The sequence below is a fragment of the Carettochelys insculpta genome, chromosome 2 (genome assembly GCF_033958435.1).
Source record: "Carettochelys insculpta isolate YL-2023 chromosome 2, ASM3395843v1, whole genome shotgun sequence".
In the NCBI taxonomy this organism is placed as follows: Eukaryota; Metazoa; Chordata; order Testudines; family Carettochelyidae; genus Carettochelys; species Carettochelys insculpta.
Genome location: NC_134138.1, coordinates 216,217,506 through 216,238,905, shown reverse-complemented (window position 1 = coordinate 216,238,905; position 21,400 = coordinate 216,217,506). Strand labels below are relative to the sequence as shown.

At 44.5% G+C, this 21,400-nt stretch overlaps 1 non-coding gene across 1 annotated transcript; it reads left to right on the top strand.

Moving 5' to 3' along the window:
• The first annotated feature begins 20,329 nt into the window (after nucleotides 1–20,329).
• LOC142009848 (U2 spliceosomal RNA) lies at nucleotides 20,330–20,517 on the top strand. The gene has a single exon (XR_012644617.1). It is a non-coding gene; the product is annotated as a U2 spliceosomal RNA (small nuclear RNA).
• Nucleotides 20,518–21,400: the final 883 nt, after the last annotated feature.

Here is a 21,400-nt window from a genome sequence, read left to right as displayed (position 1 = left end):
CTCCACTACTTCCCTGGGTAGACCATTCCAATGCTTCACCACCCTCCCAGTGAAAAAGTTTTTCCTAATGTTCAACCCAGACCTTTCCAACCGCAACTTGAGACCATTGTTCTGTGTTCTGCCATCTGTGACCACTGTGAAAAGCCTCTCTCCAGCCTCTTTGCAACCTCCCTTCAGTTAGTTGAAGGATGTTTTCAAATCCCCCCTCAGTCTTCTCTTCTGCAGACTAAACAGTCCCAATTCCCTCAACCTTTCTTCATAGGTCATATGCTCCAGCCCCCTAATTATTTTGGTTGTCCTCCACTGGACCCTCTCCGGTGTGTCCACATCCTTCCTATAATTGGGGGCCCAGAACTGGACACAGTACTCCAGATGCAGCCTCACCAAAGCTGAATAAAGAGGAATAATCACTTCTCTGGATCTACTGGAAATGCTCCTCTTGGTGCAGCCTAATGTGCCATTAGCCTTCTTGACTACAATGGCACACTGTTGACTCATTTCAAGCTTCTCGTCCACTACAACTGCCAGGTCCTTTTCTGCAGAACTACTACGAAGCCAGTCGGACCCCAGCCTGTAACAAAGCTTGAGATTATTCAGGACTCTGCACTTGTCCTTATTGAACCTCATCAGATTTCTTGTGGCCCAGTCTTCCAATTTGTCTAAGTCACTCTGACCCTATCCCTACCCTCCAGCGTATCTACCTCTCCCTCTAGCTTAGTGTCATCTACAAACTTGCTGAGGGTGCAGTCCAACTCCTCATCCAGGTCATTGATAAATATGTTGAACAGAACTGGACCCAGAACTGAACCTTGGGGCACTCCACTAGAAACTGACCGCCATCCTGACGTCGAGCTGTTGATCACTACCCGCTGGGCCCAACCTTCTAGCCAGCTTTCTCTCCATCTTACCATCCATATCCAATTTATACTCCTTTAACTTGCTGACAAGAATATTGTGGAGAGTATGGAGGAGGACTTCATGCAGGGATGGGTGGCTGAGTCCGGGCTAGGCTATCAATAGCTGTCCACCACCCCTACCCGCCAGGTCCACTGAGATAGGCTCTGTGTGTGGGAGGACCTCCATGAGCACTTTGCTTAGGGGCCCCACTGATATCACACTGCCCCAACCACCCCCAGCAGGCAACCCACATGCTCCCTTTCCCCTGCACACACTCCCCTCCACCATCCCACCTGAGACACACAGTACACAGGGGATATGGAGAAAGTAAAGTATATTATGTTTAACAAAACCGAGCAGTTATTAATAACAACATAAAACAGAATCATATAACCATATACAGATGGGGCAGGGTGGAAAACTATTTAATTAGGGCAGGGGACTTGGGTGCACCTCACTGGAGGGCCTCAAGTCTTGCCATCCCTGGGATCTGTGGCCTCCCCTGGTTTGTGGTCCTTGGTGGGGCTGGGATGAGGCAGGCAGGATGGAGAGGTAGGGCTGGGGCTCCACCTCGGCAGGGGGCTTAGTCTCACTGGGGGCTTCTTCAGGGAGGCTGGCAGGGTGAACCACAGTGGGTGGGGCAGAAAGGGGCAGTGGGAGGGGGCAGAGGCCAGGAGCGCCCAGAAGGTGCCCGCAATGTCCCTGAGGGTCCCCATCAGCTCCCTCCAGGTTGCCCGCCACCAGGTCACCTCGGTTTCCTCCAGGTGAAGGCACCACTCTGCAACCTCGACCTTGTGCTGGATGGAGGCGGTGAGGTGGATGTCCTCTGCACTCTGCCTCTGGCCCCTCCAGGAGTGGGGATGCCCTGGTGCCCTTGGTGGGGCTGCCTGGTCTCCGTCCCTCATCTCTAGGGGGCTGTCTGGAACCATGGAGGGCATGAGGCTCTCCTGGCTGTCAGATGTGAAGCTGTAGGAATGGAATAGAAGAGAGGGACATGTCATGAGTCCCAAACCTCTGCCCTGTGGGCCACCCCCCCCTGTCTCCCGGTGGGTAGCAGGTCCCCATCCTGTCAGATGGCAGGGGTCCCTGGCCTCAGGGGGTGACCCCCTTGTGATATTCAGCCCCATCTACCCCCTCCCCCCAGGAGCAGGCTGCAGCGCTATCCATGACAGTGGGTGTTGAAGGCCACTGGCAGCTGTGATGCCGTCCCGAGGGCCATGGTCCGCAGGGGATGTGGGGGGCCCTCTGGAAGGTGTGGAGCCCCAACCCTGTGATCCAGGGTGTGCACTCTGTTGGGTATTTACCAGAGGGTCCACTGCCAAGGTCAGGGGATGCCCGACTGGCAGAGGGGCATGGCTGAAGGAGCAGGAGGGAAGGTCGATGACTAGGTCCCCATCATTGCTGGACCACTCCAGAGCTGGCTGTGGTTCTGGTTCTGGTCCTGGTGCAGTGGGACTGGCTGCGAATCCTGGCTCCTCGTCAACCCTGGCTTGGGGCTCCTTGACAGCAGTGGCCAGGACAGCGGGTGGGGAGGTGGTGTCCCTGGGCCTGAGGAGGCTCCACAGCTCTTTATAAAAGGGGTAGGATGTGGGTGCTGCCCTGACTGGCTGGCCAAGTCCCTGGCCCTGGGCATACCCCTGCTGGAGCTCCTTGACCTTACTCCTGACCTGGTCAGGAGTGCGGATGGGGAGGACAGGATGTCAGCCAGCTGGGCAAAAGTGGTGGCACTACACAGTTGTGTGCCCATTTCCTGTAGGGCCTCCTCCTCCTGCCATAGGCCCAGGAGGTCCCTGAGCTCATGCTCACTCCAGGACCGGGGGGTCACTTTTTGCCAAGTTGGCTGGACCCCTGCGAGCTCTGGGAATGCTCAAAGCGGGGGGTTCTGGGGCTTCTTGCGTGCCTGGCTGCTGGCCATGGCACTCCAGGAGCTGCGGGGGGTGTCTCTGGGGTGTGCGGGGCAGAACTTGCAATGGCTGAGGCCTGCACGTGCTCAGCTTCCTGCAGTGGGGTTGCCGGGTCCGTATGGCTTTAAGGGCTGCTGCACACATGGACCACAGAGCCCCGCAGGTGCTGGGCAGCACACCTCTGCATCCCAGCTGATCGGCACCATGGCAGACTCCTCTTTCGAAAGAGTGGGTCGCAGAGCATCTACACACATCTTCTTTCGAAAGGGGGAGCTTTTCCTGCTTCCAGGTAGGAAGAGCGATTTTGAAAGCTGGGGCGCATTCCTTCAATGTTCCTTTGGAAAGATCATGCTGTGTGTGTGTGTAAACATTCCACGCTCTCTTTTGAAAGAGGGCCTGAAATTTCTAAAGTACTCGCTAGTGTAGACATGGCTTAGCTGTTTAAATGTCTGGCCCATATTTGCAATGTGTCCCTTTCCTGACAGCCCTAGTAAAATAGTTTTCACTTAGCCATGTGTTTGAGTGGCTATTTGGACCCACCAGGGCTAGTTCCTTCCAGGACTAGTTGTTGAAGCCCTTACATTTCAATAATCCATCTCCCACAAAGGATAATTGTGTGGTTCATTTTCTCTAGTGTGTACCTACTAACAGACTGATAGGTTCTGGTATGTTATGTGTTCCTCAATCTCCTGTACACTCACATCTGCAAACAAAAACTCTTTGAATTCTCATCTTCTTTGGGCTTCAGGCATATCTGATGGCTGTATTTGGTCAACAACAAACAATGAGAACTCAGTCATCTTTCTGCTTAAAAAGATTAGCCGTGGAGCAAAGTGAATGCCTGTATTTCTTATAGTGTGTAACGCTGTTACTCACTTGAATTGACAATGAGCAACTTATTTCCATTCTCTCCTGCTTCCATTTGTCCCTGAGGAAATTCAGTCCATGGCTATGTCATTGTTAGAATAATCTTAGACTCCTGGACGCCAATCAGATTATGACAGTCACACAAAATAAATGCCACATTCTTCTTGGACAGGTTTTGCTTCAGAGGTATGTCTTCATTTCCAGGTGACCTGTTCTGCTGCAGGCATATTGACTGCCAGCTGTTATCTCTTAAGGGATTTTAGGGCCTGCCTGTTCTAGAAATACAGTGCAGGAAGAGGCTCTTTTTCCAGTACAGTTGCCTCCTGAACCAATCACAATAAGTTTGCAATTTGTAATGTAGACAGGAAATTAACAGTGTTCCATAACCTGTAAAGAGCCTTGACTGTGTCTGCTATAAATTGATCCCCTGACTCAGCTCTAGATGTAGCATGAACAGGGCTGTGCTTGGCCAGAGTCCAGGGAGTTTAGCACATCCCAATGAGGATCAAAGCTCTCATTTGAACAGTTGACATATATTTGCCTTTATGTGCGGTCAACATTTTTATAATACATTTCTCTGCTGCAGTATTGCTAAAACCCATATTTTTTTCATTTTAATCTACACAATTAAAACACTCATCATCTTCTCATCTTGATTTTTACAGCCTCCTCCTGCTCTCTGGCTCCTGGGACATCCACTAAAATGTAGCTGTGAATATTAATCATCTTCTGAGCTGGAAGGCTTATCTCTATTTCACCAACATAAGTTGATCCAATAAAAGAGGATACCTCACCCATCTTGTCTCTTTATCAGCCCAGGCCAAAAACAGCTACAACAACACTGCAAACAGTTTTAGCTCATCATTCTGATCATATCAGCCCCTCTTTCTGAATCCCTCTACAGGTGTCTCCTTCTCCACCACATGAAGTTCAAGCTTCCTGTTCTCACTGGCAAGGCCATTCACAGCTTTGCCCCTTCTTGCTTATTGCCTTTAACTCCACCAATGAGGCCAGTCTCTACTTCTCTCACAGCTGTCCTTATACCTTCCCCTTCTGCATGGACTGCCCTGCCCAAACGGGACCCAGAGGGTGAATAGTCTCTACTCCTTCAAATCCCTCCTTAAGGCTTTTATTATGAGGGTCTCAAGATACTAATACGTAAGACTGGCCATAGAGGGTCAGACCAATGGTTGATGTAGCACAGCATCCTATCTTCTGATTCCAGGTACCTCACAGGGAATGAACAGAACAAGTGAATAACAAGTGAGCCAGCTCCTGTTGCTTCTGGAAAACGGAAGCTAGAAACATCCAGAGCACTGGTTTGCACCTCTACCCATTGATGGATCTAGCCTCCAGCTAGTTCTTCTTTGAACCCTGTTATAGTCTTGGCCTTCACAAAATCCCCTGGCAGGGAGTTACACAGGTTATTATCTGACTATCTAATGGCTTGGCAGAGGGATAGATGGGAAGCTTGATAAAATTTATTGCATGTTTTTATTGCATGTATCCTCCGTATCCCTCACCTTCTATGGCTGCTTTTCTTAAATTGTATGCTTTTCTGGATGGGGGATCTGTCTTCCTAGATGAGTTGACAGAACTGCCCAGAATTCAGATATGGATTCTGTGCTGTCATAATACAGATAGAAAATATCCATAATATATACATACATTTTCTTAGATTTCTAAAATGGGGCCTTGGCAGATGTGAATATTGTCTAATAAGATACAAACTTTGTATTCAAGAAACAAAAGCAAGAGAGATTTCCTCCAATAATAAATTGCTCAAAGGCTGCTGCTGTGGAGGAGAATGAAAGGAATTGAGAACAGGTTGTTTGTAGTTCTAAAACTTACAAAAAGTCTGGGAAATATATCTTCGGACTCAGGCACAAAATCGCTGGGATCAAGTGAACCATTCTTCCTTGATGCCAAGCGACTAAGGATACTTCAGCCAGATGGCTCAGTTTTCTCTCCCAGTTGAGAATTTCATTTTGTAAATGCTGTATTAGGAAAATATTGCATTATTAAGCTCCCTTCTGGCTGCCTATCAGTCTGCCATCACTTTGTAAACTGCAAAAAGTAATTGTCCATGGCTTAGCCTCTCTGATGTGATTTCCAAGAACCCAGGGAGAAAGTAGTCTGACTCCATGCCCCTTTACACCTATTCTGTCATCACAGGAATATTTCATACCTGTCCTTGACTAGGAGTGATAAGGAGTAGGTGGCCAGGAAGCCATGCAGGTCAGGATGGCTCCACCCCTTGGGCCCGATTTTGGCTTAAGGGTGGCAATGTGGTCTCAACACTTCCTTACAAAACAGGGTTTGAAATAACATGGGAATAGATTTTCCCATGAGGTTCCTGGTATTTTTCACTCCAAAAATACCAATGGCCTCTATTGTGTTATGTTGGTACTTTCACATTGAGTCCTCCCCTGAACTGAGAAGAAGGGAGGTACATACAAATGAAGAACAGAGAGAGGAATCTCAATGGTGAAGTCTGTTTGTGCCCCATTACACATTTTGTCTATGTCTACACTAGAGCAATCTGTCCACAGAAGTTACTTTTGGAAGATAACTTCCAACAAAACTTCTGTTGACAGATTGCAGCCAGGCTGCAAAGTGGATCGAAAGAGCAAACTGCTCTCTTGACAGAGAGTGGCCATACTGCCCTTCTGTTCTCTCAACAAAATGGTCAACCAGAAGCACAGTGGACAAGGCTGGCCAGCGTCATATAGGCCCTGTCTGTCGACAGAAGACCCCATGGAACATCCAGACTGGCTCTCTGTTGACAGGTGTGTATAGATAGAGGCATTCTGCCTCATGGAGGCATGGCAGAATGCTGTCAACAGACGTGCTACATTCTGTCGATTTACTGTTGACAGGACACCTTGAGAAAGCGGATGCGCCGTGGTTTTTGTCTACAAAACTCTCTGGTATAGACACAGCCTTTGAGTGGTATCTTACCGCTTGTACTCATGGAGGCCCATCAATTTCAGTGGAACTAATCCTGAAGTAAAGCATATGTGATGATAAAGTTGGCAGAACTGAGCCCTTCATTTGATTTTTGAGCGAAGGTATAGGTTAGTTCTCAGTTCATCTAAAACCAGTTATTCATTTCTACTGTAAAGGCAGTCACCCTGGAATGCCTGCCTTTTAGGAACCTGTCCTTTGATTGTTGAGACCTAAATATACATGCTGACCACCGTAACTGTCATTTCTCACATGCTCAAATAATTATCTTGCTTGCTTTGTGATCGAAGCTTTGTTGGTTTCATGACATGACAGATACAGAGTACGTGAGGTATCATCGTTTGCTTGTCCAATAAAGGGTATCACTATCATTTCATCTTTGTCCCTTAATGATCTCTTAAAAGGCTAAGACTCTAATGTTTTGTTAAGCAGCAGTTTATAGCATTAGTAAATGCAAATCCAGAAAGAACATTGTGCCCATTAGCTGGATGGTTTTGATTTTTTTTTCTCCTCTTCCCTCCAGAGGATGAGATTTGAATTTATTAGGTAGAAATGGACAAATACCACAAACTGTTTGGTGATTTAGAAAATTAATTCCCTTTGCTCATGCTTTTGTCCTTTTTTGTGTTTGCTTTTTATGACGATTAAAATTGATCAAGTTTTACTAGCTTGAATGCTCATGGAAAGCAAATTTGAAGCATGCACACTTCTGCCAGATAGCAGAAGTGGCAAGTTGTAATGACAAAGGTATGCGGATGCCTTGAGCCTAAACTTGCCTAATGAGGGACAACATTCTTCATCCACTACTGCTGTGACCATTTCTCTTCATTGTGCATTGGGCAATTAGTGTGTTTGAAAAGGACACAGCTTAACACAGCAGGGGTCAGGTTCCCAATAACCCTCACTAGAGCCCTGGTACACAGGCAATTAAATGAGGAGCTGACTGTGCTACTGGCAACTAGGGCTGCATGTGTATGTGCAATGATTAGGGGGTGAATGTGTTAAAAGAAAATTTAATTGCAGCTCTGCACCTAGACAACAGATCTTACTGTGGCATAATTTTTCTAGGACCAGTGCCTTAGGCAAAGCCAATCTGGACCAGAAATAGTGAATAAACTTCATGTAATTCTCCTTATTTGAAAAAGTCAAAGTCACCCCTCTGGCTGATCTTTAAAGTGACATTCATCCAATTAGGGTACAGACACCATACCATGTGACTTCTGCCACCTTTCGTAACTAACAGGACTCTGATTTTGAATAGTGAGTATCAGATGCTAGAAGCCAGTTCTTCACAGCCAATCTAAATTTTTCTTTAATAAAAAGGGACTAAATTGGGGAAGTAAATTTGAACTACAGACAAGTCAGAGGAAATCACATGCTGCAGCTCTTCCGTGAGGAAAAAAAAATTACCTACAGAATACAGTGTCTTTTAACTGCTGAGAATGACTGACTCAGTTCTGACATTAAGATCTTGGAGTTGGGTAGGCTGTAAGCAGGTACTTTGTTTTCTGCTACAGACTTCTGGGCCTGACCATCAATCTTCACCCATTAAAATAACTGCTGCTGCCTTTCCAAGTGTAATTTATTCAATAAGATGCTTTTGGAAGAAGTTGCCGGGACTCTTGATTTTCATTTGTCTTTGTCTGGGTCTGTGAAATAAGTTGGCCATATTGTCCATTTCATGCTAATTTCACAATATATTCATATATTCATTTCATCTGTGCAATCTGTGAAGCACACTGCTGACAATCAGGCACCGCAGTTAAAAATGGAGATACACAAATCAACTGACGATAACTGAATACAATCATTTTACATGACAATAATGAAAAGATAGAATATTAAGCCTAAATGTGTGTAAGCTTAACGTTCTTTTAGGCTTGAGCGTTTTAAATTGTTTGTAGAAACTGCCAGCGTGGCAACCAGGACAGCAGAGTCCTACTCCATCCTGCTACTGACACAATATATGACCTTGGGCAAGACACTTAGCCTATGTCTACACTAGAAACATCTGTCGACAGAAGTTACTGTCCACAGGGACAGCTCGACAGAATCTCTGTCGACAGGTTGCATCCACCCACCCACAACTTGCTCTGTCGACAGAGAACTGCCAGACTGCAGAAATACATATTCCTGGACTCACTGCAAAATAGCCCAGTGGCAGCCCAAAGTGTGTGCTAAATTAGATATGTAAAGATATGTAAGGGATAAAAATATTCATCCCTAACTATGACATCTCTGGCATATTAGCACACCTTCTGACATCGCTGTGCTGACACAGGCCTCTTGACTTGTAGAACGATTGAGCCTGGAGACGTTATGGCTATGTCTACACTAGAGGCATCTGTCGACAGAAGTGTGGACACCGCGCTTTTGTCGACAATACTCTGTCCGGAGATTTGTTCTGCCTCAAATTTTTGAGGGATAATACTGTCAAGGAATATGCGGAGACACACACAAAGCATTCTGTCGACAAAAAGGTCTCGACAGAACTACGCATTTTATAAAAATATTCATCCCTAACTACAGCATCTGTGGCATACTCGCACAGTGATGTCAGAAGGTGTGCCAGTATGCCACAGATGCCATAGTTAGGGAAGAATATTTTTATCCCTTACATATCTTTACCTATCTAATTAGCACATACTTTGGGCTGCCACTGGGTTATTTTGCAGTGAGTCCAGGAATATGTATTTCTGCAAGTGCTATTTCTGGAACTTATGGGATGACTGCTGCAATCTATATGGAGCCTGCAAGGACATGTACTGAATAGCCATTAGTATCTTCTTTCTTCTCATCCCTCATGGCCCCAAAGGAGAAGGAGGAAAAGTGTTTTGAAAGAAACACTGTGCAGGGAAATGAAGTGGGAGGGGAGCCCTCGAGGAACATCAAGATACTGACGTGAGTTACTGGACGGCTGCAAGAATGTGTGCAAAAAAGCGTCCCACGTGCAAGGAGAAGAACACTTCCTGCATGGCTCTGAGCTCTCTGAATTCCCTCCAGCAGCTTTTGCAAAGTATTGAGAGAGCTAAACACCTGCAGAGTTGAGCCTTCAACTTGGAGTGAAATATGTGAGCTGAAGGTACCTTTTTTGTTACGCCTGTCTCATTTCTTTTGTGCGAGACCCTAAGGGAGACAGCATACTTTGCAAGTGAACGTGCTGGTATCCTCAGAATGACTTAGATGTCTGAAAATACCAGGCACATGCAGGGCCTCAGGCAAACAATTACACTGCGAGCTGTAGATTTATACTGGCTGTGTGCAGTAGTTCTGTCTGTTTTGCCATATTTGGTCATTGTTACTCTAAGTGGAATGGGATGGGCAGAAGTGGGAGGGAAATGGTGAAAAGAAGGACTTCTGGGAGATGTTTGCTAGGAAGTGCCTCTGCTTTGTGTTCTGCTTTGTTGAACAAAGCTGGATGAAAGCTCTGTAAGTTTACACCAGCCTCCTTATCAACCACATACTTACAGCTGTGGCTGCTGAGCTGGCAGCTTGGATTGTTTAGTATCTGAAGTTTTATCTTAGAACTGAGTGCATGAGTTTGAAGGCCATGAAGGCTGAAAATAGTTGGATCTCAATAGTTTTTATCTGGCCAAATCTCTTTGTGACCATTGAGGCAATCTTAGGGGCAATGGGTCTGTACACATTTACATGGATTTGCTGCAACTAGAAAATACTGTTGCTCCTTTTTGAGCCAAGTAACTAGTCACATTTCAAGACCCTGGAGATATTCCAGCTGGAAGCAGAAATAGATGGGGTCCGGAATCCTCTTAGATGCAGTCTTGCTTGTTTATGAGAAATGCACAAAGTCCCGCTCCTCTGAACACAGGAAGAACAAGAAAAACAAGAGCAGTTGCCTAGCTTGAAGCCCCAATCCACCTTAGCCAACAGACTCAAAAGCTCTCTCTCTCTCTTTTCCCATCATCACAGGTTCTTTCTCTTTTGCCTTTCTCTCTCCCTCTGTTCTTGTCTGTTCTTGGTTTCTTTGTGTTCTCTCACAGCCACCTGCCCCCAAACCTGGTCCCAATCCCCATCTTCTGCCTGCAGAGCACTGATTTCTATTAGGTAGTGATGTAAGTCTGGCTCGTCTATTCTTTCTTGCAACTGTCTTAAATGAAGAACACCTTCAGTTGGAACCAGGCTTTAACTCAGCCCATAGCAAGGTGTCACCCAGCTCAGTACCATACCGTATGTCTTTTTCGTAGTAAATACTGGTTCAAAGAGCAGCTTCAAAATGTTATCAGACTAGGAGAAAGGATCGTCATATGAACATAAATGTAGCTTTAACATCCTCCTGCTGGTTTGATTGAGCTAATTTTCTGTACTTTTGGGATTGGCTATTCTGGACAGTTCTCCTACCTTCTTGAAAAGGACAGGATGTTACAGGACCACAGTCCTTTGAACTGTGTTTAGAGGCCACAAAACATTGCTGGCCTGCCCCTCTCTTCACTGGCAGCTCTGTCATTAGCAAAACATAACAAACTTTATAGCACGTCTTCACCTTGCCTGGAGTCAAGATTCTGCTCAGTGGACCTCATAAAAACAACGGATCGTCATTGTACAGCTACCAGCACTGGGGAGTGATTTTCTTCTTCAGTCACTGGCTCTTTTTGGCCCAGAGGTGTTACGTTTCACAAAACTATAAACCAAATGCATGTTGTGGTCATAAAAGGAATTTTTCTTAAGCATTACTCCACAAAAGAGAAAAAAAATTAAAAGCTAAATCAACCCCCGCATAGGATGGCTTATTATGGGATTGTCCAGAAAAACAAATTGTTCCAGGAGTGTTCTAAAAGGAATCGGTGTTGGAAGAGCTCTGATAACTGATAGATAAGCCATGGGCTTCATTGGTCACTTGTGGGTCTGAAGGGGTGCAGAAAAGCAGAGGGGAAGTGGGAAGAGGAGAAAAAGAAAGAGAGAGGAAGAGGGGGCAGGAAGAATGATATCTGTGGGAAATATTTTCCAGACAGCGAGATTGCAGGTTTGCATTTAGACTTGAAAAGATACAGAGCATCGGATACCAATGCAAGCCACTGAAAACTGACCATAAATACAAGAGAGAAGACAAAGGGAAAAAGGACAAAGGGAGTAACTGTATTTTGAAACCTCCATGGTTAATTAATACAGTACTTGTAGAAACAGATCGACTAAAGAACTGACATTTGCAAGAAAGGCTTGGTGTGTGAAAGCCCTTGCCGATAATACGATTGAAAAACAGCCTCACTTGTAAAACTGTACTCTGAGCTATATGATTACCGATAGTACAGTAACATCCAAAATGTTCTAGATGCTGAAGAGACGTACAAAGATGTGTTTTCCTGCCCCAAAGAGATTGCAGTTCCTTACTGTAGTACCAAAACATGAAAGGGGTTAGCAAATAAGTTTTGTTGATATGACAGAATGGCAATGGTTGGCTAAATAAGCTTTTGGGCTTTTGACACAGAATCTACTTTCTATATCCATCGCTGTGTCTATGCTACAGAATTCTGTTGGCAGAAGTCACTGTTGACAGATATTTCCAGACAGAACCTATGTCTACAGAACACATCCACTCTTAACAGAGGCGCCCTCTCTCAATGCCCTCTGCATACAGAAAGCGGCCTGACTGTCCAGCCCTCTGTCGACAGAACAGCCAACTGGAAGCTGTGCAAACAGGGCTGCCCAGTGAACTGGAAGCCCTCTGTTGACAGAGGGCCCCTCTGAGTATCTACATGACTTTTCTGTAGATAGAATCTGGCTACAGAAGTGCTATACTTCAAACTTTCACAACATAACTCCCTGGAAAAAGGTTGCATACACTTGACAGATTCTAGACAGAACACATTTGTAGTGTGGACACTCCCTAGTTTTGTCAACAGAAGGCCTCTTCTGTCAACAAAACTTGGTAGTGTCGTGTAGGCACAGCTTATCTGATTTGCATGTGAAATGGAAATTTATACATGGGGTTTGTACTCTGTGCACTGAGCATAGAGTGGGAAGTCCAAAAATCTGGCTTCTCTTCCAGCTCTGCCACTGATTCATTGTGTGATATCAAACAAGTCCTTGGGACTAGAATTTTCAAAACCATCCTTTAATTTTAGATACTTCCATTTTTGAGCACCCACTTTGAGAAACTGAGTAGAGATGTAAAAATATGGGCCTCGTACTTGGTCTAAGTCTTCCTGCCTTTAAAATAGAGATGATAATGTGCTAACCAGCTTCTAAAGTAAGAAAGACCAACTTTTTAAATAATATTGTAAATATTACAGTACACAGGACAAATGCGTTTGTATACAATGTAGCCTACGCATATCCCATACTTGTCGCATATATTATATTTTACATTTGTTGTTCTGAACATTCATAAAAACACAATGCAATTAAAATATATTTATATACATAAAATAATATATACCCGAGGAGGTATAAAAGTTTCATGTATCCAGAATTTCAGCACATTTAAATCACAAGATAGGCTTCTGTTCCCAAGCAATATTCATGGCTATTCTGTACATTCAGAACAAAATGGCACACTTTCCATTCTGACTTTCATTTCATGTGATGCCAGAACTTCAAGGTTAAAAATGAACAGTGAAAGTTCTTTGACTAGCTACAGATACTTTCTGGCTTCTGCCCTTCCCTAATATCATCTCATCCTTCTGAAAACAAATCCCAATGGAAGGGCCACACAAACATTTATTAGAAGCAGCAGCAATATGTTCTGTTGAAGTATTTGACTGAAATGTATGTAGCTGGCGAACCATGATATCAGTGGGTTTATAGAAACCTTCAGGATCTTGCTATGAACAGCACTGCTTTTTTCCCCCCTGCGATTCAGATACGGGAACCCAATAAGAAAATAAGACAGTTCGTTCATGTTGCAGTGTGTCAGAAGCTGACACTAGCAAATATCATGTGACATGTCTTAAGTGACATAATGTGATGTGATGCATCAGAACTACATCATGTTCAGAATCCAACAAAAATGATTATCTGCAGCAGTTTGAATTAACTGTGGATAGATAGAATCTGTGAGTCATTTGCTAGTGCTATGACTTTATTAGCAATGGTTCTGCTTCCATCCAAAAGGTGAATGTAATATATTTTACACCTAGGGTTTCCAGGATTAGGTTAAAACTAACAAAACCTAATACAATCAAGCAAACATAGAGGCTAGATTTTAAAAATATACATAGAATCTACTTCTCATTCATATGTGTGTAATATTGAAAATTGAGGATGGATCCTATAAAATATCTCACGCGTACCCTGGGATTTTATTCTCAAAAACAGGGGATTTCAGAGGAAAACCATAAGTTCAATTACCGCAGACACTGCTGTTTACCGTTCACTTTATATTACCGGTCTTTATCACATTATTTTACATACATATCTAGCTCTTGCACATGTCCTTAAACCCCAGAAACTCATCTGTTGCCTGTTATTTTGGGGGCAGAAACTGACCAGTTTTGGTTCCCATATATTATATAAGAAATTTTACAAATCTGATACACATAGGCAAGAAGAAGTGACCTTTATTTATTATCCCCTTTCTTACTAACTTTATTGTCATGGCTATTAAAGGTGTTATCACTGATTATTTTTGACTGTCTCAGAATAACTTGTCCAGTTTCAGTGACAGTTGTGTAAAACACTGAGCATTGAATGTCTCAGGGGATTACTGTCATCTTTCACCTCCTGTGCTTGAGTTCAAATTCAGTCCAGGGTGTAGTGCATAAAAACTGTGTTCCATCTGAGAGGCATGAAATAAGTTTGGTCTCAGTTCTATGCACTTGCATGAATTTAAATGTGCTGGAATTTTCTGTAAGGTGAACCGTTAATTAGGAATTCCCAGGCTTTGTGGATTTTTGTGAAAATAAAGTCATTCTTCTAGGCTTGTCTTCACTAGGAAATGTAACTGTGTTCAAATGAGGCTTTGTAGGCGGCAGGATGCTGACCACAGCTGACAGCTCAACGAAGGCAAGACCAGAGTGTGTTCAGCAACATGTCAGATGGTCATGGGTAAGCAATGGTGCTGATAGCATTATACAAGGCTGTGTTTAACATGACTTGTCTACACTGATGAATAAATCTCCTATAGTCTGATTGTGAAAAATAGAATTTAAACCTGGTTAAATCTCTTAGCTTAGGTGAGGTCTTACAGGCCTTTTGGCGGAAGTAAGTCAAAACATTTTTGCAACTTAATTCCAGAATTTTCGATCTTTAAGTTTTCCAAAACCTTTAAACACTGCTGAAAGCCAGTCCTGGGAGGCCTATGCAGGGGCTCAAGTGGACCTCAAAAGCAATGCAGTAATATATCCTATGCCTTCCGCCCGTATGTTTGTTTTCCTCCCTCCTATTCACCCTAGCATGTGGTTTTGCTTTGCGTATTGTTTCCAGACCTCTGAACTCAGCCCAGTGTGGTTTCAAGATGGATATTGCAGCCATCATATTTGTGTCCATTTTCCAAAGCTTCTGTTGGGATATGTAGGCAATTGCAAAATACTCACTGAAACCTACTTTGTGAAGGCATCAAGGTGAAATACATACTTAGGATGCATCTGTTTCATGTATGTATTGCATATACTTCTAAAGCTATGTGTATATGAAACTCTGGGTTTTTGCATTATTATGGTAGCAGCACCTTTAAATATAGCCAGAATTCCATCATGCACCCCAAAGGTTGTGAAAGGTATATCTACTCATTGGAAACTCGAGGACTTTTGCCAAAGAAAGAGTTTAAGTTTCTCAAGGAGTCATTTTTGGCACTATATTATAAAAAGACAAAAGACATGAAGAAAATATTGGAAGAGCAAGTGACAGGAATGTTATTAAACACCATCCCCCGACCGCCCAATCCCCTTTCTCACGTCCACCCATTTCTGAGCTTGCTTGTGTGACATTTCCCATGACACTTCCAAAAAAAATGTTACTTTAAGATGCAAAATTTCAGGTGGATTGGTTAGATTTTTGGTGAAGTCAGTAGTGGAGGGGAACAAAGTAGAGAAATAGACTTGTCGGGTCAGGTTTTCAAGAAAGCCGAGCTTATCTGCCATTGAAAAGCAATATAAGGGCAAGATTTTCAAGGGTGCTTAGCATCCAGCGCCTCCTCTGGTGACACTTATGTCTGGCTTTCCTTTAGGTAGCTGAGAGCTGAGATCTTCTGGACAATTGTGGGTGCTGACCAGTTCTGCAGAACTAGCACATCTGTGCAACCTTAACTCTGATGAGAGCAACACCCCTTCACATTGCCTATAAGGAAAACGAACCGTGTTGCATTTAACTCTTGAGTAGGCAGGTACAGTGCAAGGGGTAAAACCGAACTAGGGAAGAAAATAATCTGAAGAAGTGGGTCTTACCCACTAAAGTTTATTACCTGGTAACTTAGTTAGTCTTTAAAATACAGGTTGACCCTCTCTTATATGGCACCTTTGGGACCTTTCTGGTGCCAAACGAGAGACTTTTCTGGACCACGGGAAGTCAGTATTTTCTAGCACATTACCAATACTTCTGCTGTTTACTGGACTCTTAAAAGACATTTAGGGGTAAATAACAGCTAACCAACAGCACAGAACACTGAGAGCCAGGACTGTTGGTTGCAAACACGTTGTATGGGACCACAGGAAACTTGGCCACACCTGTCATAATTGGTCATCTGGTTAACTAAATTCCTGCCAGATTATGGATGTTGCCAGATGAGAGAGTTCCAGATTAGGGAGATTCAACCTGTAACACAGGACTGCTTGTTAATTATGGAAGAAAATACTATTCTACTGACTCAATTTTGCCAAAAAGAAACAGTCTGGCATTTAACATGGAGAAGTCTCTCTAAAGTAATAGAAGATCTCTAATCAGTTCTCACCTTTACATTTAAATGCAACAAAGGTGGAGGCACAGCATTTACAATTACAGCAGGTGATTTCATCCCTTTGAAATGTCCTTAAAAGATTAGCAGTCATAGATTATTTATTAACTTTTAGTGAATGCATTTCCAGGAATGGAAACAACCCATTACATCAATGTCTAGTTTCTAAGTTTAAATATTAGAATTAACATGAAAATGTGCCCTGCAGTGGAAAGTTCAGCCTGCATACCAATGTCTAAGGCTTTTACTTTAGTGTTTCCTTTTTAGTACAAAGCCATTGTTCCTTTTTAAACCTGGTGTTAATAATGGTGATCATAACACCGGAATTCGCTTGTGATAGGTTGTAAATAACAGTTCTAGCTGAAATCAGGCCTTTGGCAAAACCATCTAATGCAAGCACTGCAACAGTTTAATTGAGCTGTTTTGATAGTGAGCAACTCATCGAGAGGTTGGCAGAGAGATTTGTGACAGAGTGGCACTGCTGGTTTCAAACACTCCTGCTGCCTAGATAACAAAATATGTTGTGCAAGTCTATGATGACAGCAACTGCAGCACATCCTGGACTGTTTTCTTTAGTGTTAGGCTTTGATCACAAATCTATCCTCCACTAAATCGTTCATCTAACTCTTGGATAGTAAAACAGCATGTCTAAAAAGTGACAAAAAAGAGGAGAAAAATATAAACATTATGTTCCTGGCCTCCAAATCAGGGATCAGGGCAGACCAATTATAAAATTGGTATCTGCAAATAGGTGGATCTAGTTCTCTGACAAAGGCTGGCAGAGGTTGGGTATGTTGGAACCTGGGCCAGTTTTCTTTTAAAAGAATGTTAGAAGCTTCCAATAAAGTATGGAATGAGACAGAGGTAAACAGCAGCCTGGAATGTCTGTGACTGGATGTACAGTGCCAGGGAGTGATGGAACCAGGCTAGATCCTTCTATGGGAAAAGGGGGAGCTTGGCGCCAACAGGGCACTATTTCTAAAGCAGATCCTCCTGTATACTGCCAATGTGTTGTCCCAATGAAATATCCCAAACCCCAAATAATTTAAATCTCAGGAAGTCTGCAAGGGAATAATTCACAGAGGAGATGCAAAAAGAAGCTTGACTCCCCCCTTTTTAAAAGCTCCATAAACTAATCCTTTCTTAGTGCTGTCACAAACAGTTTTCAGATAGCAAGATTATGTCAAGTTTAATCACCGAAAATTCAAAAATATATATTATGTGCTCACAAGTTCCATAGGAAGCTTTATTATGTGAAAGGAGCAGGAACAATCCCAGATAGTCTCACTGGGAAGTCATCAGAGAACTATTCACCTTAGTGAGTTTGCCTGTATGCTTTGGGTGACATGAAAGTCAAAGGGACTTATAATCTAAGGTCTTTCAGCACCCACGCCCCACCCCCCACCCCAGAACCTCAAAGGTATCAAACTCCCATTGAATCACTGCGATGTACTCTTGAGGATCTGATCCTTAGAGGCTTTTTTGAATCCCAAATTTCTTTCTTATAATACTCAAGAACAAACAGCAAATCATGTTATTAGGGGTGGCCAAATTAATTTACAGAAGAACCATCTGAAACCTCATCAAACCAGACCTGAGCCTCTTTCGTGCTCTGCATTTTATTTATTTATGTGTAACCCTTTTCCTAGATAGACCCTGCAGCAGTCAGGGCCAGGTTCAATTTCTAGGGGTTCCTCACCATCCATCCAGCACAGAGCTGACTTCAGCCCCCAACCAGCAACCTAGGAAATTCATGGCAAGCTTTGAGAGGAAAAGCTTCCCCACTCGCTAGCACAGAGTCTGAGAGTAGAAAAGAAACTTTTAATAAACAGGGAGGGAAGTAACTTGGCAAGTGTTTGAGAAAACACCAGAGTTCATAAACAAAACCATGAGTAAAAGTCCCACCTCAAGTGGTTGGGCAGTGTCTTCTTCCTCTCATGTTCTTAAGTCCAGCAACCCAAATGTCTTCTACACACATCCAGCCTTTCTCTGCGCCCCTCTTACAGTTGCTGCCCTTGATCAGGGCAGACCCAGACAGAGTTCAAGGAGGTAAAACAACATCTTACTCATTCCACCGGACACTCACCATCCACCTGCTCACTGATCTCCACTGTCAGCCTGCGGACTGCTGCAGTGCTCATCCCACCAGCTGTGCTACTGCTCCCAGCAGCCACCCTGCCAGCCACATTGCCTCTCCTGCTGGGCAACTGGTCACTACTTCCACCAGTTTGCAGTGGACTTGGCTCTGGGCAAAACCCAGTGGCTATGGTTACACTAGCAATTCTAAACTCCGCAGTTTTGCTGGCAGCATTCTGCCTTTTAGCCATTAGGCATAATGCTGATGTTGACAGGTTCTTGTTGACAAAAAAGCTGTGTGGCCACTCTGGGGGCCTTCTCTTCTCTTCTCTGCTGTGCTTCTGGGTTCCTGTTTTGTCAAGAGAGTCTCCAGGCTGTTCATCCACACTGCTGACAGAGTGGAGCGCTTTTCCATTGGCTTTTGTGAGTGGCCGTGCTCTGTCGACAGAAGTTTTGCTGGGAAATCCTGTCCGACTGTGACTTCTGTCCACAGAGTGCTGTAGAGTAAGGGAACTTGGAAGCCTGGTGCGTACTTCAAAGTGCCCACAGCTCTGCCTATCAGTGCTTCAAAGTTAGCAACTTTGAAGGTCCCGCATCAGCCATTATGCTAATGAGGTGCTGTATATGCATCGCAGCACCTCATTAGCCTCCTCCAATCGGGGTGATTACCATGCCCCCTTTGAAGGAGGGAGCAAGTGTAGACAAGTCCATGGATCTTGTTTTAGCTCTGTCATTGAGCAGGGGGGAGAAACAGGTTCAGACAATCTTACAGCGTACACCTGGAAGGAATGTAACTTTCTGGCTTAGAACCCTGTCCTCCCACTTGTAGTTTCACAGAATTCTGGCAAGGGTCCCTTGTCCTTACACGGTTGTTTAAACTGACAGTGTCTCTCTCCTTTTGAAATGGGTAAAACACGGTCTGTCACTTCTGTATTCCCACAATAATTGCAAGCATGGGTGAGCACATTTCACAGTTCCTGTGTGTTTAGCATTAACATAGTTTGTGGTCCCACAGTAACGGACTTCATTACAATAGGAGACACACCACTGTATCAATTGAATATTTAGCAAATCTAAACACACAGGAGTCAACTGTATTTACCTACACACACCCAGGGTTCCTTTCTCATTCCAGCAAGCTGTAATGGAAGCATTCCTTCATATCCTGCTTAGTTATTAAAAACACCAAGTTCCTTCTAAATATCCTCTGTGCCTTCAGGTTTCAGACTTGACCAATACTTGATTTTGCCTGGGCTTGCCACAGCTGAGCCCCAGCACCTCTGAGCTTGATGCCTCTATGAACATAAAAAAAAATTGCTTGAGCTCTGGCACATCTTTCATTTTGCATTAAGCACTGATCATAACTGAAAGCACCAAACAAGTGGGGCTAACAGCCACTGTGGACCCAGGAGCAGTGTTTGTGGGGCAACTCCATTCCCTGGCAGGTGTGGAGACTTGGGCAGAAGGAGGGGGGCCAAGGGCAGTCAGACCTTAGTGTAACCCAGAGCATGCTGCTGGGTCCCTACGCCCGTAGGCTTCGGGAGCTGCACAGAGTGGCAGAGTGATGCTCCTGCAGCATTTCAAAGAGGCCCAGAGCTCCCAGCCACCACTGCTGCTACTGCGACAGCAGCAGGGAGCTCTAGATCTCTTTGAAAATCCAGGCCCCTTTTCCTCTGTTGGTGGGCCTGCACCACACTTGAGAACAGCTGTGCAGTGGGAGTGCTGCTTCCATAGCTGCAGGTTTGGGTCTGGTATATGACACTTCCATCTGGTAGTTCCTGTCTGAAACAGGAAAGTGTAGTTTCTGTTCTTATCAGTGTAATACCTGGTACGTTCTCTGTATAAAACTGTGTATTATGTCGATTTTTGACCGTGGAAGCTGGTGTAGGAGTTTGCTCCAGCTGCTTCATGCATCGACTTGAGAAAGTACAGGATCTCTCTTCAGAAATCTGGGCATCCAAGGTTTGCTGCTTGGTCTTGACATATGTTTGGACAGTACTTTGGAGAAAGAGCCAAACTGTTGGCTAGTCATTTGAACCAAATTGCCAACCAGCTTCCCAGGTTTATCCCCCATTGTTTGCTGTTACAATGAGGCTGCAATTATAAAAGGTTTCCTTACTACTGAAGAGGCAAGTATGGATCCTTTTTCCACTTGCTTTAAACACGTCATCCCATGGGCCAAATCCTGAGATCCTTTTGTTCAGTCCTTTAGGAATATTTGCCAATTTGGCAATTTACCCAGTGGGATATAACTGGACTGTTCTTGCAAGTAAGAGCTGCAGAATTAAAGTTACTGGGAATGTTATAAAGCAAGGGTGCCCAGACTGCAGCTTGTGAGCCATGTTTAGCTCCTGTGCAGTTAAAGTGCAGCTTGCAAAGCCTCCTTCTTCTGCCATTCCCCAGCTATCAGACTGGGGGTGAAGAGCCTAAGGCTCCTGCCCTGAGATGGGGTGATGGGTTGGGTGACCAACTGTCCCATATTAGGCAGGATGGTTCTGTATTTGGGATGCCAAAAACGACGTCCAGACTTATTTTTTAAAAGGGACAAATTGTCCCATATTGAGGCCCTCAGGGCCTGGAGGGTGAGGGCGGAAGCACCTGTTACTGCTGCTTTCCTGGGGCTCCCGGATGGGAGCTCCCACAGCTGCTGCTTCCCCAGGTTTCGGGGCTGGTATCGCCCAAGGCTGCCGTTCCCCTGGGGCTCTGGGCTGGGAGCACCCATAGTAGCTGCTTCACCGAGGCTCTGGGCTGCGATTTACTGTGGTCACCACTTTCCTGGGGCTGTGGGCGGGGAGTGCCTGCAGCTACCATTTCCCTGGGGTTGGGGGGCGGGGACAGCTGGTTC